The sequence below is a fragment of the Zalophus californianus genome, chromosome 7 (genome assembly GCF_009762305.2).
Source record: "Zalophus californianus isolate mZalCal1 chromosome 7, mZalCal1.pri.v2, whole genome shotgun sequence".
Classification (NCBI taxonomy): Eukaryota; Metazoa; Chordata; class Mammalia; order Carnivora; family Otariidae; genus Zalophus; species Zalophus californianus.
In genome coordinates, this window is record NC_045601.1 from 110,299,178 (window position 1) to 110,310,609 (window position 11,432).

At 44.0% G+C, this 11,432-nt stretch overlaps 1 pseudogene across 1 annotated transcript; it reads left to right on the forward strand.

Moving 5' to 3' along the window:
* The first annotated feature begins 1,485 nt into the window (after positions 1-1,485).
* LOC113927990 lies at positions 1,486-3,036 on the forward strand (annotated as a pseudogene). Its single transcript, XR_004820179.1, has one exon. The product of XR_004820179.1 is annotated as a heterogeneous nuclear ribonucleoprotein D-like (transcript).
* Positions 3,037-11,432: the final 8,396 nt, after the last annotated feature.

An 11,432-nucleotide genomic window follows, 5' to 3' on the forward strand; every position in this document is an offset into this window, starting at 1 on the left:
TCAGCACTTTGCTACATGCTTTTCCATATGTTTTTTCATTTACTCTTCCCCGTGACTTCAAACTCGCCATTTCTATCATCCTGCAGACAGAGAGGACACAGCTCAAAGAGGTTATGTGATTTGCTCACAATCACAGAGCTAATAAGCAGCAGAATCTCCGAAACCAAAGAACGATCTCTCTGTGTTGTCTCGCCCCCCCATCTGCTGTTTGTGGGGCCTGCCTCACTTTCTACCCTGCTTTATCACGATTTGGGATCAGGCTTTACCTCTCAACCTCTGGGGCCACATGAGTGACTGCCTTTGTGTGCCCCACCATGCCCAGAACACAGCATAGAGTCTGTCAGTACATGTGAACTGAAGGTTTCAGCAGCGAGACCCGGAACACTCCCCCGGCTCTGCTGAAACCAGTCGGTGAAAACCTCAGCTGACCTTGGCCCAGGAAATTGGCACTCCCAGGTTCTTGTTGGCATAAGACTTGGCAGTGGTTAGGGCGCCTGGGTGGCTCAGATGGTTAAGGGTCTGCCTTCGGCTCAGGTCATGATCCCAGGACCCTGGGATCAAGTCCTGCATCAGGCTTCCTGCTCAGCGGGGAGCCTGCTTCTCCCTCTGCTTCTCTCTCTCTCTCTCTCTCTCTCTCTCTGTCTCTCATGAATAAATAAATAAAATATTTTAAAAAAAATTTGGCAGTGGTCATATACAGGCTAGCATGTACAGAGTGGACGGGCCGAGGGCATGGTGGTTACCAAAAATCGTGCAATAGTTCAGAGATCTTTCCATGCTTATCTTACAGTTGAGGAAAGCAGGTTCTAAGAGATTAAGCTTGAGGCCTGGCGTCTGGCATGTGGCAGACTCAGGATTTGAACCCCTGACCTGTTTCTCAGGCCTTGGCTCTCTCCATGCTACCAGGCCTCCCCCTGGTGGTAGAGGATTCTTCCATTGAGATGAAGAAGGATTTCCAAGTGACACATTATAATCCTTCCTTGTCTCCTACCACCTACCTCACACACCCCATCCCACCGGTTGTTCCTCTGCCCACTGGACTCTGGTGGGCGGAGTCTTACTGGAGAAGTCTTCACAGTGAAGAACCAAGGAGGAAACACCAGGAAAGAATTCTGTAGGAATTCCTTGAAGTATTTGCTACCCTCCCATCCCCTTCCCTTTCTTTCTGGCAGATTTTCTGGTATTCTGGATGCACACAAGTTCTCACAGCCCACGCCCTGGAGAGCAGGCCCCAGGACCGTACATGCAGCTGGCTCTTGAAAGGCACCGCCGTTCTGTCCCCTCGTGGGCGAATGAACAGAAAATGCTGCTGTTAAAGAACAAGTCCATTTCACATTTCATTTTGCTTGAGAAAATGGGAATTTCTGAGGAGATGCATTGGAGGTCAAATTCCCTGGGAGTTTTGCAGGGAGTCCCAGCTACTACCTGAACCAGCCAACTCCCATGGTCCCATTGATTACTTGGCAGTCATTCATATTTCTTCCCATGCCTGGCCCGGAGCACCAACAAACACATGCCCACTCGTATCTACACACTATCTCTCTTTTACCTACACGCCGCCATTTTAAATCCAGCTCCATACAACGCTCCGCCGCCGCCGCTGCTGCCGTGACCCGGACTGCGCGCCAGCACCCCACAGCCGACGACTCTGCCACCATGGAGGACACGAAGGAGTACAGCAACATAGAGGAATTCGCAGAGGGATCCAAGATCAACACGAGCAAGAATCAGCAGGATGACGGTAAAATGTATATTGGAGGCTTGAGCTGGGATACGAGCAAGAAAGATCTGACTGAATATTTGTCTCGATTTGGGGAAGTTGTAGACTGTACAATAAAAACAGATCCAGTGACTGGAAGATCAAGAGGATTTGGATTTGTGCTTTTCAAAGATGCTGCTAGTGTTGATAAGGTTTTGGAACTGAAAGAACACAAATTGGATGGCAAATTGATAGACCCCAAAAGGGCCAAAGCTTTAAAAGGGAAAGAACCCCCCAAAAAGGTTTTTGTGGGTGGATTGAGCCCAGATACTTCTGAAGAACAAATTAAAGAATATTTTGGAGGCTTTGGAGAGATTGAAAATATTGAACTTCCCATGGATACAAAAACAAATGAAAGAAGAGGATTTTGTTTTATTACATATACAGACGAAGAGCCAGTAAAGAAATTGTTAGAAAGCAGATATCATCAAATTGGTTCTGGGAAGTGTGAAATCAAAGTTGCACAACCCAAAGAGGTATACAGGCAGCAATAGCAACAACAAAAAGGAGGAAGAGGTGCTGCAGCTGGTGGACGAGGTGGTACTAGGGGTCGTGGACGAGGTCAGGGCCAAAACTGGAACCAAGGATTTAATAACTATTATGATCAAGGATATGGAAATTACAATAGTGCCTATGGTGGTGATCAAAACTATAGTGGCTATGGCGGCTATGATTATACTGGGTATAACTATGGGAACTATGGATATGGACAGGGATATGCAGACTACAGTGGGCAACAGAGCACTTACGGCAAGGCGTCTCGAGGGAGTGGCAATCACCAAAACAATTACCAGCCATACTAAAGGAGGATGTTGGAGAAAACAGGAGGAGATTGCTAAAGTTAACCCATCTTGCAAGACGACATTGAAGATTGGTCTTCTGTTGATCTAAGATGATTATTTTGTAAAAGACTTTCTAGAGTACAAGGCACAACTGTCCAACTGTATATAGCCGCCAATTAGTTTTCTTTGTTTTTACTTTGTCTTTTGCTATCTGTGTTATGACTCGATGTGGATTTGTGTTTATACAAATTTTATTTGTATGATTTCATGTTAAACCTCAAATAAATGCTTCCTTATGTGATTGTTTTTCTGCGTCAGGCACTAAATCGCTCTGTAAAAGTGTAATTTAAAATAAGCAATAATTAAGGCACAGTTTATTTTGCAGGGAGTATTGATCCATAGGGAGAAACTGTGGTCCTTTATGAATAGCCAGCTACAGTGTCCCCCTGTTCCCCATTTTTGTTAGATGTATACTATCTAAGGCTTCATTTCCCTGCAAAAAAAAAAAAAAAAAAAAATTGTGTTCCCAGTACACAATAGCCAAATGGAGGCAACTTGCTAAAACCTAGTACCTTGGCCTGGCCTCTAGGCACCCATTTCTAATCATATCTTCAATCCTTGAGTGAGGCACAGCCATAAAATAAGGGAAGTCATTCATTTATACTGTACAAAATTTCAATTTTTCTGAGGTTCCCACACAATCTTTTATGAGCTATAGTAAAATCACATGTTTATACAGTCTCTCTCCCTAAGTCCCAAACATTTTAGCAACATTATCTTATGTAACACCTGGGGTTTGAGAAACAGGGCCTGAACAGCCAGGCATCACTTATGCAAACAGTTTTGAATTTTCCAGATGTATCCATTTCCCTTCGAGTTAACAGAAAGCTTATTTGGAAAACATCGCCTCTCCCCTGCCCACCACCCCCAATCCCTTTCCCTCCACCTGCAGGTAATATTTGCTTCCAAAAAGAATCTCTGCCTTTGCAGTAACATAGAAGAGATTTTTCTGATTTGTTTTGCAATTCCTGATGAATATCTTTATCTACATCTCTGTTATAGAGCAGCAGGGTACTGCCTAAAATTAAATCACAAAGTCACTGCTTTCTTCCCTCCTAACCATGCTCAAAATCTGGGATCCACTGTTAGCTCTTTTGTGCTCTTCATGTCCTGTATTATTTTAGTTACCAAGCCCCTTCACTGGTTGTACAAAGTGGTTTCCACATCTTTTTTTCATTTCCTATTGTTGCCATCCTACTTAGACTTGCAAATTCATAGTTGGGCTGTTTCACCGGGCTCCAGACAAGTTGCCTGCTTTAATATAGCTGGCACATTCTGGCCTCCTAAATCTTTGGATCCTTTCCTCTCCCAAAACACTGCTCATGGCTGCCCATTGTGTGTGTGTGCATGTGTGTGTATAAAGTTTTACTAGAAAACACAGCCATGCCCATTTATTTACACACTATCTATGGCTGCTTTTGGCAGAGTTCAAAGCCTCAATTATTTACCATCTTGGCCTTTGACAAAATTTGCAGACCCCTGGTGTAGAGGGTAATGCCAGTATCCCTGAGCCTGGCACATGGGCCTCTGTATGACCTGGGCTCCATCCACCAGCCTTTCTCACCTGGCCTCTGTGCACATCCTCGACAGCCCCATACGGTATCTGCCTCAGCTGGGCAGGCCCCTTAACCAGCCTACATCTTGCCTCTCCATTGCTATCCATGCATTCTCTCTGCCTGGAGTTCTCTTCCACACACCTAAGCTCCTGGCAAACACCAGTCATCCAAAATTCAGCTCAAGGCAAGACGATCCAGTGATGCCATCTCTGCAGCACAGCCCACCCTCCGTACCTCCCTCCCCATGGATTCATGGCTTCTGTCTCTGTGTCCCACTGAACTCTGATGTATATTTCCCACAACTTCTGCTCGTATATGTGTTTCTCCCTCTTTAGACCACAAGTTCCTGGAGAGCAAATATTGTGTCTTAATCATTTTTTTGTATCTCAAAGCCAAGTGGTACACTTAAAATATAGTAGATACTCAATGTCTGTTGACTGACTGAATGAATGAATGAAAAACCACCGCCTAACCCCCCATCTTGTTCCTTCCTCTCTTTGTCTAGCCTCATAGTCCTTAACCCACCTCACAGATTCCAGCCCTAAGCTTATCTTGTCCTGTCCACTCCCTTCTGGGCTCTAGTCCCTTCTCCTCCAGAGGCAGTCCCTGCCTACTCCTGCTCACACTCCTGTCCTGCTCACCTCTGGTCAGTGTGGCAGCCAGTGACCCTCACATCCTGTCCTGCTGTGTGGCTTTAATGGGCATCTCTTGCCTGACTGGTATGGACAGGGGCCATGACCGAGGAGTCCTGTGCCAGAATCCGGGCTCTGTCATTTTCTTAGGTGGATTCCCCTTAGGCAAATCAGTACCTCACATTTCTTCATCAGTAAAATACCAGTGATTGGATGTACTTCACCAGCTGCCAAGATGACCCTGATAGATGCACATTTATTCATTCATTCAACAAATATTTATTGATCATGCATGAGGTACCAGTCAATGATGGGACAAAAACAAACAACAAGAGAACAAAACAAAACTTACCAAAAAAACCAAAACCAAAAACAAACAAAGACCCCCATAAATCCTTGCCCTCATGGGGCTTACTTTCTTACTGAGCAGACAGATAAGACAAATACAGTACTTAGAAGGTGAGAGGTTCTTGGAGACTGACCAAGCATAGAGGGTAGAGATTACAATAGTCTTAGATGGTAGTTTATTTAAAAAGGTCTTTCCCCCGAATCAGAAAGGTCCCTTCTTGTAACCCCTAGAAGCCCCCAAGTAATTCTTTATCACATTAGCCAGTGGGGGCGAGCAGTTAATAAAAATACTCATGGGATGAAAAAGGAAAGAAGGAGGGAAGGAGGAAGCAGTGTCCTTCAACATTCCTCACCAAATACTTTCCAGACATTTCTAACACCAGCCAGGGAAGGCCATCCGTGTGTTCTTTCAGGGGCATTAATCTGGCAGTAGTGGTGGTGTGAGATAGATCAGCATGGAAGAAACTGAATTTGGAGAAACCAGAAGTTAGGAGGCTCATCTAGACACCAAGAGAGGGGCTTGGTGAGATTGCACTTCATGGGAAAATTTGGAGACTAAATCCAAGGTCCTTTAGAGTGAAGCTGGGATTTCACTAACCCTCACCTGATGGCATAGTTACAAGGAGAATTCTAGATATGCCAGGTGATGGCAGGTGGTAAAGGAAGAGAGGGAAGGAAAGAGACCAAGCTTGGGTTCCTGGACATTTCTCCTATCCATGCCTTCCCTTTCTTCTCCACCTCAAGCCCTTCTCCAGAGTGTGTCTGATCCTCACACCCAAGTCTGTCCCTTACCTGCCAGACTATTCTGTGAACTGCAGTGCCCAGAACCCAGTCTGACCCTACTCCTTCATTCCCTCAAAAAGTAATTACTCCTCCTGAGTGTTAGGTCCAGTATCTTCAGTCCTCCAGGACAAACAAAAATCAGGAGAGAAAAAGCACATACCTGCATCAGTAGGACATGACCTGTTGAAGCTGCTCCATAAAGTGGAAGGAACCAGGCTGACCCAAGGTCAAATCCCAGCTGCGAGAATCTATAGTCCAGTGACATTGGGCAAGGCTTCTCTCAATTTTCTGATATATAATACTAAAGGGTACTTTTTTAAAGTTAAGATTATGACTCTTATAGAAACATAAAATGACTACATGTCAAAGATGTTATTTAACTCATTATTTATTGAGGGAACCACTAAGATAGGACAACTGGTTGAAGGGAGAAGTCAAGAAATACCTATCTATGGGCAATCAGAAACACTGAAATAAATTTACAAAGATTCACAAAACTGATCAATAACCTTTGGGTAATAATCAGCTGCATCTCCACCAAACACACTCATCTGCATTTCTAAGGCCAAGATCATTTGCATTACTATCAGTTTTCTAGGACATACAGATTGTAAATAGCTCAAAGACAATGAAATGTACAGACCCCACAGAATCAGATAAGCTGGCAGATTGCTCTTCGGAGAACACCCAAAAGTCATCTTTTCATTGTTGTTGTATTCCCCACCCCTCCCATTTCAGTTTCAGAGATTTTCCCAACAGAAATATGGGGATGTTACTTGAGGTAATAGATTTAAAACTCCCAGCACAGTTCTTGGCACATCATGGGGCACTCCGTGTCTGGAAATTTCCTTCCCTGTCTTTCCATCTAATAAAATCACAAGGAGAGAATTCCTCAGAGGCAAATGCTGCTAGAGAAATGTATAACAAGGGTTCCAGAATTCAGAGGTGAAATTTCTCACCTCTGGCTGAGAGTCTTTCTGAGAGAAGGGGTGGGTCACCTCAGATCTTTCCCTGGTAGCACTTATCCCCAGGGAAGATAACCACAATACCCATGCTGGATTTTCTCTCTCATTTAATAGCACACACGCTATGGCCACTCCCGTATCTCATGTGTGACTCACAACTCAGTGAGGTGAACTATCCAGTGTTGTAGTCATTCTTATTTTACGGAAGAAGAAAGTCATCCAGGGATTAAATAGTTTTGCTCAAGTTCATGGCTGTTAGGCAGAACCAGTGCTGAACAGAATCCCATGTTTCAGAAGATTTTGGGAAAAATATTTACATCCAAGACCCTCCCCTCTTCTCAAGGCCTGAGTTTATTGCTTTATCTCGGTGTTAGAAATCTGTGAATCAAAGTCAGCTTTTCTTGAACAGACAGGTTTAAGCAAATACTAAGTTTTATATTACAGATTACTAATCTATTACAATGATTTTATCAGCCTGTGAAATAACTGTCTATATAATGTAAGTTTCCTAGTTCCCTCTCCGAACCAAACCCACAAGCATTCCATGGACGCTGGGGCCACTGGGTTCAGGGCCCACTGAATGCACAGGGGACAGCTCTGTGGGGGAAGAGTTTGCTCCTGCAAACAGAACCCATGCCAGACAAAGGACAGAGCAGGAACGGTGGCCTGCAATGACCACAGCCCACACCTTGGCCCCTGAATTCTTCCCCATGCCAGAATCTGAGTCCTTCTCCTCCAAGGGCCCCTGGCTGTGACCTTCCCTTTACCCTTTAGAGCAGAGGATCCCAGACTCTGAACAACTCCCAATAGTGGGCTTCTAATAGAGGTTTCTGCTTTACCTCTTGCTCCTCTTCAGCCTCAGCCAATTAATGGAGATTCACATTGTGCCACTTTCTGCTCAGAAAAATCCAGTGGCTTCCTGTTGCAGCTGGAGTTTTCTGGTACAGACTGGGCATGGTGATTTAGTGTGCAGGATGTGTATCAGGGAGTGCCTTCGGGCTTGACAACTTTAGGGAGGGAAGATTGAGTGGAGGGAGAAGTTAAGCTGCAATGCAGGTTCAAGCAGTGACAGCTTCAGACATCCCCAGGAGGGTTTTGGACAACTCTCTTCAGGAACTTGCCATATTTCCATATCATCCTCCCTCTACTTCCACCTCCTCAATCACAAGAAGAAAAGATACAGATACAAGGGTCCTCCCTCTGCTGATCTCCTTTCTTCTCATTACCCCAGGCCTCTGTCACACTACAGACAGGACAATGTGGCTGTTGTTTCATTAATTCTCTGATATCATGTCTCCGTGTCAATTAAATGTTTCCATATTCCTATCCCACAGCTTGAGGAACAATATTAGTTCAATGTATTAAGAGGAAAGAAATTAAATATTTGTTCTAGGGTAATTGTATATAAATTGCATGACAATTGAGCTGGTGATGTAATTAGTGAATCTTAATTGGAGGCCCTTTTACAATCAATGTTTAATTTACTAACAACTGTTTTGGCTTAAGAGCAAATTAAAGGTTTGTCATTGGCTTTCCACACCCATTTCGGGCAGAGCCAGCACATTTACTAGCCTTAGTAGTGAAGATTTCTCTGCCGTTGTCTGGTTCTGTGATCTCCAGGAAATCTTGGGCCCTCTTTGGAACTCAATTTTATTATCTGCAAAATGGGAACATTGCGAAGACTAGTACTAACAACTAATGTGCATTAAGCATCTCCTACTACTAAGAGTAGTACTTAGTACTCTTGGTTGGATACTGTTGGATACTGTTCTAAGCACACATGGGCAGCTCATTATATGTGGGCAACTCATTTAGTCCCCAAAACAACCCTATAAGTAGGTGCTATTTTTATCACCTCCATTTTGCAGAAGAGGAAACTGAAACACAGAATAGTTGGTCTTTGTCCATGGGGCAGAGAAAGAGGGATTTGGCTCCAGAGCCCATTCTGCCAACAGGTAAGCCCTACTACCTCTCATTACAATATCTAGCTTCTACTTTGGCTCAAAGGGCCTGTGTGGCCCAGTCCTCCCAGCACCCTAGTCTTCCACCTCATTGTCGTTATTTTTCTCTCCCAGGAAAAATCCCTCTCTATAGCTGAATTCTTGGCTTTGATCTTTTCTGATTTGTTACCAACACCAGTGAGAAAGTGAGAAAGGATTTCAATTTAAAATGGAACCAGAGGCTATGAAATGGAAATTCTCCGGCATGCACCCTCAGAAGAATGGAATTTAAGAACTTAAGAGTTTGATTTCCAGTAAATGCCTGATTTACAGAAGATGGAGACTCATCTCTTAACCAACAAACATACATCAAGAATCTTTCTCCATCCCTAAGCCAATGAACTAACTGCTAGATTCTGGCTGGACTTCCCCCTTGCCTATAAATATAGCCCTCTCCAAACCCTCAAAAGACTTACTTGTTTGGGGTGTGTGGGTTGCTAAGTGGGTTAAGCATCCACCTCTTGGTTTTGGCTCAGGTCATGATCTCAGGGTCGTGGGATCAAGCCCTGTGTCAGATTCTGTGCTTAGCAGGGAATCTGCTTGAGATTCTCTCTCTTCCTCTTCCTCTGCCCCCCTTCTCTGCTCTTTCTCTCTGTGTCTCTCTAAAAAAAATAAAAATAAAAAAAAAGCCTTACTTTCTTGTAGCTTGCTAGAGTACATGTTTCCTGAATTGCAATTCCCTTGCTATCCCTGAATAAACTCCATTTCTGGTAATGTGGGCTTCCCTCAGTTTACCCCTTTATTTAGGGTGACTCCAGTAATATCTTGCCTCACCAGCTCCCATAGCCACCCCATATCAGTTAGGATGGGCTAGATTATGCTATGGTAGCAGCCCCAAATCTAAATGGCTTACACAGAGGTTAATTTCTCACTCATGTTCCATGTCCAGTGTGGGAATTGTAAACAAATGTTTTGCGTCATTTTCTGGACTTCCAACTGTCCATTTATGGCTCTGCTTTAGGCCATCTTTACTCTAGAACCCAGGCTGACAGGAGCCCAATGTCATTGGACCTAAAAAGGGAAAAGAGAAATAGCAGATCAAGAGCTTGTTCTTAAAGCTTCTGCTCAGAAGTACTATAACACATGAGACTCTAGCTCATGTTTTATGGCTAAAGCAAGTCACACAGCAACCCCAGAGTTCAACAGAGTGGGATTTCTATTCTGCACTTCCTCCATGTTGCATCCTTGCTTTCTGCCTTGAGCTAAGTCTTCATTGCTCTGCCACTGGACTCCTGAGTGCTGCTACTGGGCATAACATTTCTTCTTTTTAGAATGCTATCTGGAAGGGCTTGGGAAATAGCCCATTGTGAATACCTGCAGTCCAGAAAATAGAGGAAAATATTTCTTTACAATTCACAGCATCTCTCTACATGATATCTCAATGTCCTTCTCCCCTGGCTTCCTTCCTTGTCTGCCTCCTCCCTGGCTCCATTCCCCCAGGACCTGCATAACTAAGGCTATGAAAATGCCACCAGTTCTCTCTTCATCTTGTAAGTGTTACAATCCCCTTTGGGAACTGACTCTGAGCTCCATTTTTTTTCCTCCCTGTGTCCCTCTTCCTATCTTAACTGGGAGAAGTGAGAGGGAGAATGGCAAGGGACAGAGGGCTTCTGTTCCTGCCCCAGCTTAGCCACTGACCAATGCTGTCAGCATCACCAGAGGTAATTTTAGGCTGCCTTGCCTACTGCTTTATCCCAGCACCCAGCGTGGCACATGATAGGCACTCAATTATTGTTTCTAGAATAAATATTTATTTATTCATCTGAATGAATAGATGGATGGAGTTCCCTTGAAAAGGCTCTCCAAGGACTCTCCCAATTCTGAGTTTCCCTGATTCTATGTGATTCTGTAAAATTCTCATTTCCAGACTATCTTTTGGGACTGACAAGGCAGAGATACCAAATCAAAGAGCAGCAAATGTGCAAGTGATTTTATACCTAATTGACAAACTAAATGTAGATAAATCACTAGGACCAGATGGCACTTGCCCAAGAATACTGAAGGAACTCAAGGGTGAAATTGGAGAATTGTTGGCCAAAATGTGTAAGTGCTCGTTACAAAGGGATGTGGTGCCAGAGACCTAGAGAGGGTGGCTATGCCACCACAGAGGACCCTGGGAACTGTTGAACAATGAGACTGACTGTGAAACCAGGCAGGTTATCCACACTTCGAATAAAGAGTAGCATACATGCCAGTGAAGAAGGCTACTTGGTTCTATAAGGGGAAATCATTCCTGGCTAAATCTAGAATTATGTGTGGAGACACATATGGATAGTGGCAAAGGGTAGCCATTGGAGGAAAGGATTCTGGCTCTCAGAATTATATGCTAAAGTCTATTAAAAAATGACAAACTGACTCATCTAAGATCAACTGTCTTAGAAAACATTCTGATTTAACTATGTGTCTGTTTTTGTGCCACTACCATACTGTCTTGATGATGACAGCTTTGTAATAGAGCTGGAAGTCTGGAATTGTGATGCCGCCAGCTTTGCTTTTCTTTTTCAACATTCCTCCGGCTATTTGGGGTCTTTTCTGGTTCCATAGAAA